Source organism: Felis catus, chromosome C2, assembly GCF_018350175.1.
Source record: "Felis catus isolate Fca126 chromosome C2, F.catus_Fca126_mat1.0, whole genome shotgun sequence".
NCBI classification, from domain to species: domain Eukaryota; kingdom Metazoa; phylum Chordata; class Mammalia; order Carnivora; family Felidae; genus Felis; species Felis catus.
This window is the reverse complement of record NC_058376.1, coordinates 35,141,829-35,163,374: the sequence shown is the minus strand read 5'-3', so window position 1 is coordinate 35,163,374 and position 21,546 is coordinate 35,141,829. Positions and strand designations below refer to the sequence as shown.

At 34.6% G+C, this 21,546-nt stretch overlaps 1 long non-coding RNA gene across 2 annotated transcripts in view; it reads left to right on the top strand.

The window, feature by feature from the left end:
• LOC102901980 overlaps nucleotides 1–14,486 on the top strand; it is a 52,355-nt gene extending 37,869 nt beyond the window's left edge. The window contains exon 5 of one of the 2 annotated variants that reach the window (XR_006584939.1): nucleotides 14,152–14,486. This is a non-coding gene — a long non-coding RNA (uncharacterized LOC102901980). Of the gene's footprint in view, nucleotides 1–3,163; nucleotides 4,323–14,151 lie in introns of those variants that run through there. The other variant, XR_002735838.2, reaches the window with a different exon arrangement.
• Nucleotides 14,487–21,546: the final 7,060 nt, after the last annotated feature.

Genomic DNA, 21,546 nt, shown 5'->3' with positions numbered 1-21,546 from the left:
AGAGAACAATCTACAGGAAAAGAAAATTAAAATAAGCAGTTATAAGAACACAAAAATAATTATACAAAATGACCAATGCCTTTTGTTTTATGATGCCTCTTATGAAATACTTTAATACTGCTTGTTCAGTCTGATGCTAACAATCTCTGGCTTTAAATAAAATAATTAGGGACAAAGAACACTAAGAATTAACGATATAGCTAGCTTGCCCACAGGAAGTAAAATAAATGCCTACTTACTTCAACTGTAATTACAAAAATAGCTAGTGTATTTATAGACTAATTACACATTATAATCTCATCACCACTGGATAACCTGTTATTGGTGTAAGATACATCTAATGCACATTTCCAACACCGTATCAAAAACAGTAATTCACTGACTACCCATATCATTTGCAAGCTCTAATTTAGGTTGTAAGAACAACTGCTCCCGGTATAATTAATTCTGGCCGGGGAGTTAATCAGGCATTCATCTTTATTGGTTCACTACATGATTAATATGATCTTGTTTGTTAGGGTGGAAAAAACAGCATTTCTGAATTGGACAGGTCAGATCTTATGGCTCTTTGAAGCTCTGAAACAAACCAATATAAAAAAGTTTGGCTTTGTTTATTTTACGTGGAAAATACTTCTGAAAAGTGTCTGAAATTTAGGGAGACAAATCACAAAAAGGCATTTCCGATTTCAAGTGTAGATTGAGAAGAAAGAACCTAAGTTAGATATCTTCCACAAATTATATGATAAAAGGAAACTGACACTGGTGTGTAGATAAGAATGAATCTATTACATTGCAATATGTGGAAACCTATCTGTTTGTAGAAATAATTAGGGCTAAAATATGGAAGTGAGGTGGGAGAGGGGTAAAAGCACTATAATGGATCCTAACAGTTTTTAATGTTTGAAGGATGCCAACAAAGAAATGTTGAAAGGTGAATTATTCCATTTATCCTGCTAGCTGACTCACATGTGGGTTTCACTAAGGAATACTGCTGAATGTATCTAGAAGTTTTCAAATGAAATCAAAGCAAATTAATTCTCACAGGGTGGTAATTTTTCTTCACATTTATTTTCCCCAGCATAACACTCTTCCCATCAAACACTTTGGAGGAATGTCTTTTAAGGGCTGTGATGTATTCTCACATCACAAGACAGTTAGTACATGTAGATAGATAGGAATTCACAGAGATCATATATTTATTTCACTAATGATCTGTCAACTACTTTTCCTATTGTAATAAATGGCTAACTGGTTACCTAAGCAACAGATGAAAGATTTTCCAGGAAGGGTGTGACTACCTTGTCTATTTTAAAGAAATCTGGAAGGAAATATATTATTCCAGGTTTAATATAATCCTAATAACAGATCAATTAACAAGTGATTACCTGCTTTACAGAGCTCTTATTGCCTCATTAAGTTTTTGAAAAATGCTTGGGGATGTAATATCTTTTTCCATTTGTTACTGTTATAAAAGTAGTCAATTAACTTTTAAATCACTCATTAGAAGTAATTTAATGTTATCATCCTGGGGTTGTATTAAAGTTGCTAGTATTTTTCAATTTATTCATCAAGATTTACAAATAATCCCAGTAATATTTCTATTTACTTGTGATTTATGCTGCATCCAAGAAATACCAAAACTGTATAAGTGAATCATAATGGTCTTAAAATCAATTATTAGAAATTTGATAAACATAAACTATGAATGACAGGTTAGCAACTCTTGAGGAAAGGAGATTGGTCATGTCGAGAAAAATTTCAAAAGGGCCATGTGATTAAGGGGCATTTATACGTAATCTTAAGCAACAGAACTAATAATATATATTAGAACTTCAGATTTATAAATACAACTGATAGTTGAAAGGTAAAAAGGAATTGAACAAAATCAAAAAATAAATTATTATACTAGCCTATCTAATCCAAAACTATATTAGATTCCCGGTATTTTTCTTCCATTTTAAATTGCCCTTAATACTGGGTACCTTTTATATTTTATCCTAGTTTAGTTATGTCTATTGCCTACCAAGATAGAATTTATACTATGATACTCCTTGGTTTAGTTAACATTCCATGCAAAATTCAAATAGTGACACGTTGTCCTTATGAAATAAGTTCATATCATGTCAAGCTATGGCTAATACATTAAAAAATAAGTTCACCCTGTGAGGAAATTATTTCTCAATCCCTTATATTAAAATATTGGCTATTTACTATGGTACATGAGCTGTAGTGGTGAATCATAACGAACAAATCACCTTGCTTCCCATCTAGCCTTAGCTCAAATTAATACCATAAGTCCTCCAAGTTACACCAGCCAAGAACACATTATCAATTATACTTTAAGACATTAGTTTTATTTTTCTAATCTCTTTTCAAACGCATTGAACTACAGGACAAGAAAAACAAAATGGAGTTTGTTTGTTAAACCTATAGGAATAAAGTGCACTTTTTGTATAACTACCTTCTAAAAATGGCAACATAATATGTAAATATCAAATAAAAATTACTTTTGGTTACAGATGCCAAGCCTCAACTGAACTGCATAGCAGTACATTTTCCAGGGATTTAAGTGTAAAATCAAGCTTAGAAACGGCTACAAGGTGTTCTTTTGCTTGGTACTATTAGTATAGTATATACTCATATTCAGTATATTGACACTATTAAAATAGTAAAGTAAAATATTTTTAAAAAGAATAAGAAAATTAATATAATTATATATACTCTTTTGAATAATTTCTAAAGTAAAATTATTTTATACTTGGAATTAGGAAATATGTAAAGGGGTATTTATTTTAAAAAAACTTTTTTTTCATTATATTTGCAGTCAGATTCTACAAATTGAAGAAACAATGATTAAGCTGCCACTTAAAATAATTTTTAAAAAATGGGTTTTGTTAAATTCTGAACAGTGCCAGTTAAATGTTATATTCGAGAGTGGTCAGAAATATATTATTTTAAGAATTGACCTGTAAAGAATCTCTTCCTTTGCAATAAATAACTAGATAATACAAATTTATTTCATAAGCACTTCAATAATGCTATTATATCATTCTAGAGTTAAGGACCATTGGTACAAATTGTTCTGCTGTTATTTGCTAAAACGTGAAATACATGTTATAGGACAAATTATTTCCTATTTAATCTATTTTCTTTTGTTACACAGAAGGTCACCTTGTACGTGTGAGGCTCAGAAGTTGCATCCTTCTTGATGGAGACATTAAATAAAAGAAATAATCATCATAAAGAGAATTGATAATGGATTTGTAAATACATGGAAGAACAAAAAAGTAACCTAGTTCCATGCTCAAACTCAAAGGAAAGGATAGACCTGTAATAGCAAAATTTCATGGATTCTTTCAATCATGAAATATCCTATTCTCATAAAAGGGCACAAAGAATTCCATTATATCATATGCACATCTTTAACTTTTCCATTTTCAAAGTAGGCTTAGAAAGAACAAAGGACTTGGAAGTGTTCAATGACATTATGCTAGGAGAAGTACTGTACTTGGGGTTCCATTCTGCCATCTCAAAGGGATTTTTTTTTTTTTAGCTGTCAGAGTGCTTTTTAGCCTGTAGGTAGTGTATGAGCAGGGAGAATTCTGTTTGTTCTTTTAAAAATAGTCCAAAACATTTCAGTCTTTGTGAAAATTTCTTGAAGCTTAAATAGGAAATAAATTCAAAGTCAAATTCCCTATTAAGCCATCCATGTTACTTGTTTCTTATTCCACTGAGAACACTATATCATAGTTCTACTGAGACTAAAATAAGCTCAATATAAAAATGGGAATAAACTATAGAAAAGTCTTTGATTTTACCTGAAAGTCAAACAGATCTTGAAGTTATACAAGGACACTTTTAGTTTGTTCTTTTATTTTTAAGGTTAAAAAAATGTTACAGTTGCCTACTTTAGTGGTCATGTCTTACTTAAAATCACCCAATAAGAAAAAAAATTAACAAGTACATATACATATTTGTCTGGATGCATGTGTGTGCATGTGGATAAATTTGGAGACCTATGGAAAATATAGGCAAAGAATCCCTGCTTTTCACTTATAAAGCATTTCATTGAAATATAATTTAATTGTAAAAAATGGATGAAGAAATAGAGCGCTGTCAGTGGAGTTGACTTCAAGTAACAAAAATGCTATTTTGATATTTTTCTAATGTATCAAAGACTTAATTTTAATGTTTAGTGCAGTTTAATATATAAGGTACTGTGCGGATACTGGATTTTTAGAATTTTGAGGGATCTCATTATCCTATACTATATATATAGTATACACATATATGTATGTATTATATATAGACATATATATGTATACATATATACATATATACACATATAGTATACACATATATGTATTATATATACATATATACTATATATATACACATATATGTATTATATATATACGTATACATAATACATACATATATGTATATATATATATAATAAAACTAAAAGATTAATTTGATACAGATTTGATATATCATTTCCAGTCACGCCATAGTTCACTCTAGTGATTTCATCCTAGTAACTACTCAACAGTGATAACATTGTTTATGGCATCTACTTCTGAACAGGATTGAACATCTTCTGCAAAAGGGAAGCAAATTAATGTATTTTCCGTAAGCTATCTGACACAATAAAGAAATTTTGGGATATAATACTTTTTCAATTCCTGGATGAGGTCTATTGTATTTCTAAGGAAGAAGTATTAGCATATAATGGTGAGATGGAAAGAGCCCAATGAAACATCAACTTTTAGATATAAGAAAGTAAACATTATCTAATTAATTTATTATTAGCTTATTATTTTATTGTATAAATAATTTGTCTTAGAAAGGAGGTATTCAAATATTTTAATGGTATTATTTATGCCTGATCATAATTGTGTTGATTTCATATACTTTTTCATTTTCTCTTTACCTTTCCCCTCCACCCCACCCACCCAGGTGCACATGCACACACTGACAGCAGGAGTATTTTGTTTTGATATTTTCCCAAGAACAAAGTTTGTCTCTTTTTCTATTTAAATATTTAAAATGGTTTAAACTTTTTTTTATCATTTCCCTTCACCACTTTTTAATTGCATAATATTTAAAACATTTATAAAATATTCAAAAGAATATTTATAATATGGGTGATATATGAAGTATATTAATAAAATGAACATCTGTCAATCACCATCCAATAAAAGAATGAGAACATTACCGGGAACTTTTTACCTAAGCATTCCTGCTCTATTACAGCCCCAGGATCCTCCCACCCTCCTCCCACCCATCCACTGCTCATCTTTCCAAGACAATTTCAAACTGATTTGCAAAGCTGTTAAACCAGTTTGTACTTACAAAGAAAATGAAATGAGTTCTTCTTTATCCACTTCTATATTAGCACTTGCTATTTACAGATGTTTACGTTTTTCTAATATATTAGTTAGGGAAAAGACATCTAACTGTGGTATCGATTTTCATCTTCCTAATGATTAATGAGGTCAAGTATATTTCTCTTGGCCATATGTCTTTCAAGTTCTGTGAAGTATGTTGTATTAGTCATCTGTTGCTGTTTAACAACTTACCACAAACTCAATAGTTTAAAATAAAAACATCGTTATGTCAGAATTTCCATGAATCAGGCCTCCAGGCATAGCTTAGCTGAGTTCTTTGCCTAGAGTCTCACAAGGCTACAGTCAAGGTGATGCCCAGGCTTCATTTTCACCTGGGACACTCAAAATTGCAGAAGAATCCATTTCCAAGCTCATGCAGGCTTTTGGCAGGGTTCGTTTTGTTTGACTGTAGGACTGAGGGCCCCAACTTCTTGACAACTAAGCTGGAAGACACCCTCAATTCCTAGAAGTTACCCCCAGCTTCTAAACGCTGCCAACAGTTTTGCCATAAGGACTTTCTTAAAGTGGTAGCTTACTGTCTTAAGCATGCAAGAAGAATCTTTAGCGCAACTCTTCTAGCAAAAGTTTTATGTAACGTAACATAATTCTGGGAGTGACATTCCATTATCTTTGCCAAATTCTATGGGTTAGAAACAAGTCACTGACCCCACCTACCGGTTACACAAATGTTTGAAAATCAAATTGGGGGGCAGGAATCATGGTGGGGAGCTACTCTAGCATCTGTCTACCACACCTGTTTACATCATTAACCTATTATTCTATTCGATACTTTTTCTTCACAATTGACATGCTTTTATACTCAGTTATTTATGTTGCATACATTTTCTATTATGCAACTTGTGTTTTCATTTCTTTATAATGGGAAACATTCTTAATTTTATTGGAATCAAGTTCATAAATTGTGTATCTATGGCTATTGCTTTTTATAATTTATTTAAAAAGGAAGTTTCACTAAACTTTTTAGGTTTTCACTTCAATTGAGCTGATATGTTCTAGATTCTATAATGTTTTATTGGTCAATATATTTGTCCATGGGACCTAACACTACTCTTTCTTATTTCTATGAGCAGTCTTGATACCAGATAAGGCAAACTCTCCCTCATTATTCTTCTTAACAATTCACGAATACTCTTTTAACATTTCAGTTAGGTTTCGTCAATTCCAGGGGTCAAGATGGGAAGATATACAAATTTTGTTATTGAGTCTTCTTTTCATGAACATGAGATATCACTTGTTATTAATGTCTCCTTTAACATCTTTTAGTATAATTTTACATTTTTTATTTGGTCTTGCACATTTTTTTAGTTTATTTCCCAAGATAACTTATAATTTTGTCACTATTATAAATTACAGTTTTTGTTTAATTAAGTTTCCTAATTTTTGTTTGTTTCTTTTGATTATTGCTTGAGAGTAGAAATATAATAATGTATTTGTATGCGCTGATGTACTGAAATTTTAGCAAGCCGTTTGGCTAAACTCCTTTACTGTGTCTAATAATTTGTTTATTAATTATTTTATTTTGTAAATTATTTTGGCTTCTCTACATTGTCATATCATTTCTAAGTAATAACATTCTGATTTGTTCTTTCTAATCCTTAAGCTATTTATTTATTTTATTTTTATTTTTTTCATCTTATTGTAACATCTAGTATAGTGTCAGATAATAATGCAGATATTTGGAACCTTGTTTTCCTGACTTTTCAGGGAATGCTACCAGCAATTCTTCCATTTCTTTCCTTTTCCTTCTTGGTAAGATAGAAAAAGGTAGATGTCCCCTCAAGTGGATGAAGGGTGAAGGAGTTGTCTCAGCAACCCAAAGTGGACTGCCAGAGTTCTATAGTGAGAAGGTTCACACAAAAGAACCCTGGTTTCAGAGCCCAATAAGGGTGAGTAGAGCACCTTCACAAAGGTGTAGACCCCCGCAGGATGGTGAAACCCATGTGCAGGTGAAGAAGCTATCCATATAGAGAAACCAGGTATGAGGTATCACAACCTAAGTAGGGTGAGAATAGCATCCATGTGTGAGGGGATCAAGATGCTGACTTTTAGAATCCTTTTAGAGTCCTCCTCTGTGATGAATAGGGCTAATTTATATTATCAATACGATATTGTAGAAGTGATAGAGTGTAACATCTGAGGCTGGATCATAAAAGGCATTAAAGCTTCTGTCTTGTTATTTTGGATTACTTGCTCCAGGGAAGGCAACATCAATACTGTGAGGACATTTTAACCAGCCTATGGAGAAGCTCACATTGAGGAAAACTAAGGTTTGCCATCAACAGCCAAAAGAGAACTAACACTACTTGCCAACAGTCATGTGAGTGAGCCATCTTGACACTGAATCCTTCAGGTCCATTCAAGTGTTCAGAAGACTATAAACCCAGGCAACATCTTGACTATGACTTCTTGATCCAGAACGACCCAACTAAGCTACCTCTGAATTCCTTATCCACAGAAACACTGAACTCATAAATTCTTGTTGTTTTAAGGTGCTAAATTTAGGGGTAATTTGTTATATAGTTTTCAAGTAGGTTAATACAAAGTAATAATAATTTAAAAAGCCTATAAAGTATTAATCACCCTCATTCAATAAAATCCAAATTTACACAATGACAGCATTTTTGTCTATCACATTGCACACTGGAATATGTGAAGGTGTAGATAAACAGGCAGTTGCATGCATTGATGATGGGAATATAAACCATAGCAAAACCTTAATACATGTATAGTGACTTCTGGCTTAACTGGGAGTTTGAATCCATTGTTAAATTCTCTTCCCATTGCCACCAAAAATACCAATTAGAAAGTGGGGTGGGGGGAGGTGCACAATATTCTAACTAACTTCAGTGTGCTGCAAAAAAAAAATGGAAAAGAAAATTTTCAGAACAGCAATGAAGATCCCTTCCAGATAGGCACAAGTAAAGTTCCTTCTTGCTTCCCGCAGGCAAGTGGACTTTTAGTGCAGCGAATTAGACTCCAGCAAACCTTAACTTTCCTTTCTCTATTCATCATGGACACATGAAAGAGGATCCACACACTCTTGGAGCCAACTTGTTTTAGCTCCATTGCTTAAGATAGACCTCCCCTATCTCATTAAATATGAGCAAACAGAGATAGACTCTGACACATGAACAGGGCCAATCTGAGAATGAAAACAAATGCTTCCCTGTGAAACATTTTTGTTTTACTTCAAGAAACAGAAGAAAACTTTAGAAAGTCTATAACATATTCTCAGCGATTTTGGAGGCTTTAGCATCTTTTAGAAATCAAGAAATGAAAACTACCATGTCTTAACCATTCAAATTGCTAAATAATTTAAACTGCTATCATCCTGTTTTAGGACAAGAGAAATAGAAACTCTTAGGCAATGTTAATTGGAGAATAAAATGGTATGTTCTTTCTGAAAGGAAATTTAAAATATATAGTAAAACCTTTCTATAGAGAACAAATTGATGGTTGCCAGAGGGGAGGTGGGTAGGAGGTGGATTAAATAAGTGATAAGGATTAAGGAGTATACTTGTCACGATGGATAATGGGTATTGTATGGAAGTGTTGAATCACTCACTATATCGTACAACTTAAACTGATACTACATTGTATGTTAACTAACTGGAATTTGAATAAAAACTTTAAAATTTTTTAATTAAAAAAATTCGAAATAATCAGATGTCTTTTTTAATAAACAATGATGTATTTTTCAGAATAACTATAAACAGAGCTAGTCTGAAATAATTTTAGACAGTGATAATTGAAGATTTACACTGTAGTTAACATTCTCTAATGTAAAAAAAAAGGTTGTTACTGAAAGGGCTGTTACTGAAACAGCCCAAGTTGATTATAACTTTAATGAAAGACTGTGAGATAAACAAATATGTTTGGGTTGTTTTGTTTGTGTGTGTTTTTACTGGGCTATTAGCATAGGCTTTATTTTTTATCTTTTAATTTATTTTTATTTTTTTAAATTTATATCCTAATTATTTAGCATATAGTGCAACAATGATTTCAGGAGTAGATCCTTAGTGCCCCTTCCCCATTTAGTCTATCCCCCCTCCCACAACCCCTCCAGTAACCCTCTGTTCTCCATATTTGAGTCTCTTATGTTTTGTCCCCCTCCCTGTTCTTATATTATTTTTGTTTCCCTTCCCTTATGTTCTTCTGTTTTGTCTCTTAAAGTCCTCATGAGTGAAATCATATGATTTTTGTTTTTCTCTGACTAATTTCACTTAGCATAATACCCTCCAGTTCCATCCACGTAGTTGCAAATGGCAAGATTTCATTCTTTTTGATTGCCGAGTAATACTCCATTGTATATATATACCACATCTTCTTCATCTATTCAGCTAGTGATGGACATTTGGGCTCTTTCCATACTTTGGCTATTGTTGAAAGTGCTGCTATAAACATGGGGGTGCATGTGTCCCTTCAAAACAGCACACCTGTGTCCCGTGGATAAATGCCTAGTAGTGCAATTTTTGGGTCATAGGGTAGCTCTATTTTTAGTTTTTTGAGAAAACTCCATACTGTTTTACAGACTGGCTGCTCCAGCTTGCATTCCCACAAATAACCAGATGTTTTGATCCAGTAATTGCACTTCTAGAAATTTATCATTATAAATTAATCAGTGAGACACACTGAAATATTTCTACAAGGCACTTATTGTAGATTAATTAAAATAGAAAAATAATCTAAAATGTCAAACATTAAATAATAAATAAATTATAGTATTGGGATGCCATCCAATTTTTGTTTGACGATTACATAAAAAAATAGCTCATAAGTTCCCATTTCAGTTTGGAAGAAAACAATAATTCAAATCAAGATGGACAATAATGTTACTTATTATTCAGATTATTACTGTTCAATTTATTGTTTCAACGAGTTAAATCAAGATTCCCTTCCTCCTCATTCTCTATTTTTCTCTTCCAGAATGGTCTAAGTTCCCAGGGGGCTTTCTTGATGTTCCTGATTCAGTAGATAATCATATGTTTTACACACCATCCTCCATCTTACTTACCTGCCTGACCTGATCTTTGGTGTTCCTGGTATCCACTCCCTCTGTTGCATCTACTACTTACCACTTACGTCCTTGGTTCCATCACGACCTCTGACCTTAAAACCCTTGTTCTCTGAGTCTGCCTATTTCTCCACTGATTGGCTAAACTTCTTGGCATTTTCTGATCTCTTTCTTTTTTTTTTTTTAATTTTTTTTTCTCAACGTTTTTATTTTATTTTTGGGACAGAGAGAGACAGAGCATGAACGGGGGAGGGGCAGAGAGAGAGGGAGACACAGAATCGGAAACAGGCTCCAGGCTCTGAGCCATCAGCCCAGAGCCCGACGCGGGGCTCGAACTCACGGACCAGGAGATCGTGACCTGGCTGAAGTCGGAGGCTTAACCGACTGCGCCACCCAGGCGCCCCAGCATATAACTTTTTAAAACTATGTTTTTATGAGGCTCCTGGTGGCTCAGTGGGTTGAGCACCCGACTCTTTTTTTTTTTTTTTTTTTAATTTTTTTTTTTCCAACATTTATTTTGGGACAGAGAGAGACAGAGCATGAACGGGGGAGGGGCAGAGAGAGAGGGAGACACAGAATCGGAAACAGGCTCCAGGCTCTGAGCCATCAGCCCAGAGCCCGACGCGGGGCTCGAACTCCCGGACCGCGAGATCGTGACCTGGCTGAAGTTGGACGCTTAACGACTGAGCCACCCAGGTGCCCCTCTGATCTCTTTCTAACCTGACACTCAGGGAGACTGAGTCACCTCTATCATGTTGGATATTCAAGATTTTCTACATAGACCCCTCTCTTGCCACAGCTCATACTGTACTTAGGTACTGCATTATATGTGAAAATTATCATAGCCCTACAGTCTCCACAATTCTACCCTGGAAAGCCTTCTTCTTAGGGCCCATCACCTTCACATCCAGAGTTTTAATGTTAGAAGGGGGCAGCGACAACACTGTTTGCTCTATTGTCATGCTCTTTGATATTCCATCCCCTGTCAGTTGTACTTACATGGTTTTGGAAGGGAAAGAGCTCTTAAGGAAATTACTCTATAGTTTATGTTATAAACTTTCATTTTAAGTCTTCCAGGCTCTGGCTCCTTAGAAACTAGGAATCTGATCCTGTCTCATCAAAGCCTGGTAGTTACAAATAAAAGCTTTGTTCTCAAGACTGTAATACATTTCAAAATCCCATTTTGCACTTCAGTTCACATAGTATTTTTAGACTGTAATATAACCTCACATTTAGGGCACAGTGTATTTAAAGTAACTCTGATGTCTGAATGGTGGTATGGGATAATGTGATAATGAAGGATAGGGAGGAGCAATCTATTATTTCATTCATGCAAACACACATAGAAATGAGGATGAAAGAAAATAGGTTAAAACATTTAAGAGGTTGTCTGTGTCTGTATTCTATTTTCTTTTTTGGTTTTCTATAGTGATATTTCTGTAATGAGTATGTTGCTTGTACGACCTATTAAATTATTACCAAAGATATTAATTGATTTGGGGTATTTTGGGTTTGGGGGTTATTTTTTATATAACAGTTTTAGGAAATTTCTTAGCCTCACTCTTACTGATATTATTGTTAATACATTAGGATCTCTGGTTCTCTTTTTGAGATCATTTATCAGACTTTCCCTCACCATTTAATCTATGTTCTTCTGGATGAGGAATAATTCTAAGTTTCCTCTGCAGCATCACAGGATATAATATATACTCAATAATTCATTGTCAAACAAAATAAACCATAAGACCTAGTGTCTGGTTACCTTTGGATCTTTACTCCACCTGATGTACTCTTACTGAGAATTTAGTTTTCAGCCAGGATTTTCCCCCATCAACCCTCTCCTTTTAGTTTGTTCATTGTCCCACATTTTAAGAATCAAATAGAATGTGCAATGTTCCTGTGATTTTATCATTTGAAGGCGATGCAACCAAGATCTGTGCACAGGCTTTAAAGATACAGGCTTTAAAATCCCTACTCCCTAGTTCAACAGAGGAAAGACATGAAAACATTCAGGAAGAAATTCAATACCTCTTTCTTTGAAGTATGTTTTTGTTTCTCTTAAAATACTCTATTTCCTGGGTCCCTAGAGTCTCTTGGACAATACCCCAGAGAGAATTGTTAAGTACCCAGTGTGTTTCTTATTTGTTGACTGCTGTTGGAGTTTTCCTCTTTAAATTCGATGTGGCGAAGAACAACTTTCTTCAAGGCAACAGGGAATTTGCTTTATTTGAAAGGAGAATATCGAATTTTAGTGTATGATTTCAATGGAAAAAACTAAAGTAAGGAAACGAATACATACTGAAAATTGGATGCTTAGATTTGCTACGTTGCAAAAGAATGAAGTCTCTTCCTACAGAGGTAGAGGTTGAGGTTGACTACCTTATCTCTTTCTCTCTAAAATAATGTAGTTTGAGTACATCACTTAAATAAACTAAAATGTTTTCAAATTACTGGGTGAAACTTGTACTGTCAATTTTTAAGTGAAACATAATAAGTGGGGTATTATGTAAACATTTTTCCCTCTGCCACACTACACATATATCTTACTTACCAAAGAATCTTTTTGAAGTTATTTATTTTATTTCTATTTCTTTAAAAAAAAAACGTTGTTGTTAAGGAAGGCTTGGTAAATGAAGGGAAAAGGATTTTTAGAGAGGTCAGCATTGTTTTTCAGATAAAGTTACCCCAATACTCTCATTAAAATTTAGTGAAAACCAAACCAGAGAAGCATCCTGATATTTGGGTTCGTTGTACACAAGTGGATCTCTGGAAACTGCCAAGACTGTTTATGTTACACAGACTCTTATCCTTTTTCTTCCTTTTTTTTTAATGGGCAGTGAAGGTTTTTATTGCCCCCATTCTATGTTTTATGACTGAGTCACATTTTTTTATTTACAAGACACCTGCCTCCCCTGTCACACATCTCTGAAGCAAAAATCAGGTAATGAGAAAGTCCAATTTTAAATTCAATCAGTACACAAGCCATTTGATGCAGTGGATTCCATTTCAGCCACGATCTCTGCCTATGTCCCCAGTGTGGTAAAAAGACAAACAAACAAACAAACAAAAAAATAAATAAAACTTCCTATCAAGAGCAGATCATGTAGACAAAATGGCTCAAATTTAATTTAAGTCTTCCCAGGTGTAGGATTATTGGAAGTAATCCCGGTCCCAGTGATTGACTTTAACCCCTCAGAGCCTCTTCTGTGCTCTCAAGAGTGCTGATGGGTAATATTTTTAACTTCCGTGAGCTCCAAATTTGAGACACCAAAGTGCTTTACAGAAGAGAATTTTAACAATTGCAAATACATAAAATCTCTGCATGACTCTTGGAAATTAAAGTGTGCTATGAGTTTTCCATTTCTATTTTATATAGAAATCTTTGGAGTGAAGAGGGCAGGAGAGGGGACAAATCAAGCAGTCATTTTCCAAAGGGGAGAATATTGGTTGATGTTTAGGTGTATGATTGTTTCTAAAATCAGAGTTGATTTCTTAAGTTTGCCATTCTTCCAACTCTGAGCCTAACTGCAATGTCTGACATAGAAGTCACAATCTAAATTGGCTTTTAAAAGAACATAGAGATTTGGAGATCTACTGTTCGCACATAAACTGACATTCTATATTCTCTTCAAAAACCAGAAGGCCAGCGAGTCTCACTAAGAAACTACCTGAATAGAGAAATTCCACAGAGTAGAAATGACAACTCATTATGTTCCCTTTCCGCAGGTGGAAGATTTTAATTACTATGGAAACACTATTTCCCATTGCTCACAGAGGAGCCTGAGAAGAACTTCATCCCAGCCTCTACCTCAATCCTAATGGATGTCTGCACCTGCCTCTCTGTTCCCAAATACTTCTGAAGTCAGCTCCAAGAACAGCTCAATAGAGTGCAACTTGCGATTTAAAAAAAAAAAGCCTCTTTTAGGGATCCAGCTGGGTTATGATTTAAATTTAAAGGAATATCAAATCAAATACTGACTGAGTCACTTCACTATCTTCTTTTTTATTTTCCTAATGCTCAATGTCAATCTAGAAACTTACTGAGTTGAATTGAATAACTACAAAGGAAAATAAATTTCACCTTGTTATGTTCAAACAGGAAGAGTGTTGGGGTAAATGTCTTAACTAGTTTGGTACAAAGAGTAAAATATATCATTTTTTCCTACATATACATATTAGCAAAATAATTTTATAAGATATATTAATAATGACAGAGATCTGAAAATTTTCATCTGTCATATAATTTTATAAACATTAATAAAATTAGCCTTTTAATATCTATAATAATGAATTAGTTTATATTATATTAGAGTACTAGTTGAATGCTCAAGTCATAAAAACCATCTACAATAAAACGGTGACTTATAATCAAAGAGCTAAGAGAAGAGTCAGTATTTTGGTGTAGAGTCAGCATTCGGCCACCCACAATAGAATTATTCCAAATAGTCCATTTTTCCCCATATTTTCAACATGGTACTAGAACGGTAAATTTAGGAAGAAGACAAGAACGACTTTAAGAACATGAAACTGTTGAAAACTAGGAGAAAGAGCAAGTAATTTTATCCAAATTTTATATGGTACACAGCAGAAGCAAACAAATCAACAGATCTCTTTTTTGTCTCATAAATTTGTAGTTTAAGGAAGAAAAATGAGGGTGAGGTGGAAATGAGTTATACTTAACATTCAACAACTATGGTTTAAATAAGACTGTCCTATACTTGTAGGGTGGAAATGTTAAACACTTGATTCTTTTTTATATAATTGGTATTTTATATATATTGGTATTATATATATATATATGTATATATAATTGGTGTGTATATATAATTGGTATTTATATACATAAAATATTTTATATAGTACTTTTAAATATGAAAACATGACAGAAATCAGTGATACATTCTTAGAGAATGGGCAGAGACTGGTGCTAGAGAAAAGAGATCAATTTATTCTCATCCAATAGATTAGATAGAGATAGATAATGAGTGACTAGGCTCTGGGGGAAAAAAGCTGGGAGTTTTCATTTTAACTAGGCATTATTCAAGCAGTTTCTTTCTTGTGAAAACTCAACAAGGGAGAATACAAGTGTTAAAGATATTCAATTTCAAGCTACAGATGTCCTGTTCAAAACTTTAAAAAGGAATAGACAAAGATGTTTAAATTTAATTCATAACTCTTTATTTTTCCAGAGATGCTGACATTTTGAACTGTGGTTTTGACAACCACAGAACTTTTCAGTGATGAAAGCAACCCCCGGATTCAGTAAGGGTGTATTATATAGGTCCTGACCACTCCTGGCAGGTACACTGATTTTTTTCTGACATATCATATGTGTACAAATCCAACTTCTGGTTACTTTGAACGTTAAACATTTTCAACCCTAAACCTTTTCTTCACTAAGCTAAAATGATCCCTGTGTTTTATCTAGTACTATTTCCCCAAATTTTCACTTCGTAGGTTGGTAATTAAATTTTACATGAACAGTAAAATTAGTACTCAGTATTGCAGTATTAGAATAAGCAGTGCTGCTTATCAAAACTTGATCAGCTTGTTTTATACAAAGTAATATTAAAAATATTTTGACATCTATTAGGATAATTACATCAGAACAGACACCGGTCCAATCACCCATAAACAGCCAGGTTACTTCATCAGTGTATGGATCCTAAATATGAACCTTATGTTGAATAATAAAATATATATACATACACACATAATTATATATACACACATGCATACATTCACACATACCTTAATAAATCGTACAATGATTTTTACAGCACCATTTAACCATGACCCTTCATATCTTTGGGATGTGCTATGACAAATGAGAAACCAATCAGGAAGGACCATTAAATTATGAAAGCATCCAATAACATCCTTCTAAAAATTTGACTAATACCTTTATTTTTAAAACATTGTGTTATGCACACAAGGATTCTTGTTTCATTCTTAAGACTTTTTACATATTTTGCAAATCACTAATTGAATTGATGCAGTTAATAATATGATATGTAGATTCCTTAAACATTTGGAAGCATTCCTTAAACATTTTCAGCCACATTTTAGTGCAAGTATAAGAAATTAGATTTATGTGAGTATACCAATATTATCATCTATAGGTTTTCCTTTTAAAATTAATTCAAAGCCATAATTCATTCCTTGAGATTTCATGAGAAATGTACTTTATATATCTTGATGCTCCATCAATTATAAAACATTTATCTTATGGATTAGGAACATATAAAGAATGTTTTAATACAATAATTCATCACAGTCTAGAATTTTGAGTTTTAAGATGAAATTTATAAATGCACTAGGAAGCCCCTTCTGATTGGTTTATCAGTAACATATTGCAGGCCACCCAAGTTTTTTCTTCAAAGTTATATGCTGCACAAGGCAGTTTTGCCACTAGCTTTTGCAGAAGCACCATCCATTTTTAGAATTATAGCTTCATCCCATGCATATGATCTTTGCAAGTCCCATAATTGTTTGAAGGAAGGTTTTGCTTCTTTAAAAAGTGACATCGCCTTGGCCAGTTTGCAATTGATTAAAACTGGGCTCTAATTGAGTGAATTTGTTTCAGTTTTCTATTTAAAATAATTGAGATATGGCCCTGTAAGCAGTGGGCCATATCATCTATGTCATATTATAAATGGAATGGAGCTCATGTCACGGTTGCTTCTGGATAATTTGTGCAATTGTCTGTGAAGTGCTGCTAGACGATTTTTGTGAGTGACTGTTTTTGTCTTTTCACTCAAAAAAGCTTCATAATGGGCTATTAAGCTTGTTTTCTGGAGATACACGTCGATAATTTAAACAGCAGTTTAGTCAGAACTGGCCCATCACTTGTTTGTAGCAATACATATTTCTAGAAATTTAACTTTTTTAATAAATTCACAGGATGATATCAACAAAACATAGAAAAGTCCATCCATAATCTCTGTCCCGGCAAAACTGAAGCACATGTAGTGATAGGGGAATGGGGAGACTGAAAATAAAAAGAACAGCTAACAAAAGATAGAAAAAAAGTTATAGCACACATGGGGGGGGGGAACCTACTTTTTGACAAAAAAAGTTTTTAAAGGTCCTTCAAATTTGATATAATTGGGCTTTCACCATGTTCTGATCTTCACTGCTGATATTCTAAAATCTCACATTTTTCTTATCCCCCACTGAGAACTGCCCTGTCCTGTTTTTAGTCACAGGTAATTTTATGTGGAGGCTATGAAACCTCTTAAAATGCTTTTTATTATTTATGATCCACAGATGCGTATGGGAGGCATTGTTCTGTTCAGAGCGGCACATTGACACCTCACATAAGGATGCCTCAGATTACCCTGAGATTATCAATGCTCTCCAAAGAGCTGGCTTCAAATCATTCCGGAAGCATCCTCAGTAAATATTTCACTATCGACCTAACTGTGTTTAAAGAGATTGCTATTATTGAACAGAGTAGTCAGCTGCCTTAAAGTTTCAATTCTCCCCCAAATAATGAGGTGCCCTTGATTGCCTTTGACCAGCTGTATTTTTTAGGAATGGTTTTCAGGCCATAAGTGAACAAATAAACTTTAAAACAGGGATATGGGCGAATTGTCTTCTTTTTCATTATGACACTTTCTGTTTTGACAGAATGAGCATTTCCGAAGTTAACTGATAGCCTTGGCAAGCTCGGTAAGGGTTTTAACCTCGAGTAGTACCTCCCCAAGTGTTCGGTAAGACAGATTTTCTGAGTTACCTACAGAGGTGCAGAAGCCACCAAACAATTGTTACAGGCAGAGAGCTGGAGACACAATACCACGGAGACTGTCACGGAACCCAGCTTTCATCTCACCACAAGCGCTAATGTGCAAAATTTTAAAGCTCTGTAAGATGTGGTGGTTTCAGTTCACAGAAGTTTAAGACAAGCTTTGTTTTTACCACTCATGAAACTTTTAATGTGAATTTGAGGTTCAAATAAATTTAAAACCTCAAAAGAAAATTTGGCAGCCTCACGTATGATTGGAAAAATGTCTACTGGCTTTAATACAGTTTAGCCTTGAACATGCACATCAGATACATTATGTGGCTATTTAATTATTTTCAAGACTATCAATGCATTTTAATTACAGCAGTGATACTCCCGAAAATGATTTTTTTGGAAGTCTCATCTACTCAATAATTGCAGTCCATACAGCCTGAGTTGATTAATAAAAGAGGACTTCCTTTTTTAATGAGTAAAACTATTTCTCTCTCTCCACTTAATGTGAAGCAAAGGTCATTTTTGAGGGAGGAGGGAATAAAACTAAAATTTTTGCTACTTTTCTTTTAAAATGTTATTTTGCTTTAGGTGATAACTCAGTAAACAGGCACTGGAGTCTCTTAACATAACTGTCGACATGATCATTTGAAGAAATTACACTAGTTAAATGTCATGTCAGGAAATGTGAAAGAGAGTCAGATGAAAACTAGCCTGTAAATAACCTTGCATACTCTCAAAGGAAGCAATTACCACCCAGAATGCACTCTCAGTGACTACTGGGGTGAACACAATCTTGATCAGTGTGTCGACAGGCTCTGACTCATTACAAACTCGCCCTCCCGAGAAAGTGATCACAAGAATCTGTGGTGAATCGCTCGTGCTCCAAAACTATTTGGGTTTCTTATGCAGATAGTTGCCCGGCATGTGACCCTAAAACAAATTGCCCCTTCTTCCAGAAAGGAAACTGCCCTGAAGTAGATTGCCCATTTATTCAGCCCCTCTCTCAACTGCTGTGCACCAATTGAAAATTCCAGGGCATGACTTTTCCTGGAGCTGTCCTCTATCTTAATTTTAGCTGTCCAGAAAAAGACAGGGCATCTGAGGTTTCCCAGCCCCTCCTCCGCAGTCCCACAGAAACTGCTGTCATTGTGTTACTTTCTGCTGGCCAGGCAGGTATGAGGCTTCCACTGAGGTGGATGTTAAAACAGCCACATGGGTCAGCAGGCAGATGGAGAAAAGGACGGGGGATAGCGAAACAGAGCATGCTTTTTAAAAGACAGCATACCGTGGGGTCACACATGTGGTGCTGGGTGACCTGACAGTGCAGTACTGACAGTCGTTGGAGAGACTATAAAAGCTGGATGCTTTTCTAAAATTATTTTGTCTAGCTCAGGGCTTCTAGATTATTTCTTAGGGTACTCTGACATATTATTTAAACATCTTAGCTGAAACTTCCTTTGGAGACCTGACAAAGATAGAAAAATTTTGTAATAAGCCAATCAATCCCATTTTTATCAGAATGATTTATCAGAATTGTGAGTTCTATGCTGCATCATTTAAGTGAAATGAACAAAAAAAAAAATCAAGAAATCAGGAAGAAAAATAGGAAGACAAAAAGTTGAAAAAACAAGAGAATTATAGGATAAGAAGTCTCATATTCCACTTGCTAAATGTGATCCTTTAGCTCCAAGGAAACAGTAACCCACAGAGGCTCTGGAAAGTACAACTCTCCTTGGCCGTGGCTAGATTCGTGATTAGACCACCAGCCCTTCAGTACAGCTTCATATAGGCGATTTTCCAATACCAGAATTAGAAATCCAATTTCCAGTACTCAGCCCTTGTCCAGACTCTAGGGTTTCTATCTGAAAGATAGCATGCTTTTAGGAACACAGCTACATAACCTCAATGCAAGTAATTATGCGTGAGGAAGACCCAACCTTCATCCTGAGTGGTTTTTCCAACAGGTGGGTTCAATTGTATCCTCTGGGACTAGGTGTCTCTGGGGCTGCTTTTATGTAGAGGTGAAGGAGAGGTCAACCAGCATCAAGGGTCTAAAGCCCAAAAGACCCTTTTGGGGGTCCCTTTTGGGGATACTGATAGTGACTCAGATTTCCACATTTTCCCCACTTCAGAAGAAGGCACTGAAATGAAGGTGACCACAGTGAAAATCCCCAGGACATGCCATTTACAACATTTTATATACGAATGGTGCCATGAGAATTATACAGAGCATTACCTATGAGGCCAATATTTGAATACACTTGAACGCATTTAAGAAGCAAAATTTTTTTCAAAGGAAGACAATGTATTGCATCGTTTTTACCCATCAACTCCTTTTTCCCTGTTTCAGTTTGGGTTCAACCAGAGAAACAGAACCAGCAGGAGCTATACATTGAGAGATTTGTTGCAAGAAATTGGCTTACCGGATTGTGGCGGCTGGCTAGGCAAGTCTGAAATCCAGAGGCAGGCCGTCAGGAAGGACAGGCAGGAAACTCTCAGGCATGAATAGAAGCCGTTGCTTATGGGTAGGATTTCTTCTTCAGTTCTTCTTTTAAGACCTTTCACCTGATTGAATCAGGCCTCACTTCTGCTTTTGAGACCTTTCACCTGATAGAATCAGGCCTACCCAGACTGTCACAATCTCCCTTATTTAAAGTCAACTAACTTCAATAGCTTCAATCACAAAGTACTTTTACAGTGATATCTTTAGTAATATTTGATTAAATAACTGCAGACTAGACTGTAGCCTGGACAAGGTGACACTTTACCATAAAACTGGTAAAACTATCAGAGTCTTCTCCAAAAAAAACAAAAAAAAAACAAAAAAAATTACTGATCAGGTTTTGGCATTAACAGTAAAGAAAAATCTAGCCCGCAGGAGAAAAGATTCAATCACCCTGTGACAGTACTTCTGTGTCAACTTGACTGGGTCACGGGATATCCAGATATTTGGTAAAACATTATTTCTAGGTATGTCTGTCAGAGTGTTTCTGGAAGATATTAGCATTTGGATCGATTAAGTAAGGCACAAAAGTGTGGGCGGGCATTATCCAATCCATTGAGGTCCTAATCAGAAGAAAAAGTCAGACTAAAGTTGAAATCACGGTGTGCCTGATGGTTGAGCCGAGACATCAATCTTCCCTACCCACAGACTCCTGGTTCTTATTCCCTGGAACAACATAACTACACCACCAATTTTCCCAGATCTCTCCCTTGAAAATCATGGGTCTTCTCAGCTTTCATAGTCATATGGGTCAACATCTTATAATAAATCTCTTTCCAAGAAAGTAGGTAGATAGATAAATGAACACTAAAACCTTGGATTGCAAGTAATTTGTTCTGTGAGGATTCCACAAGACAAGCAAACATTTCCAATAAAT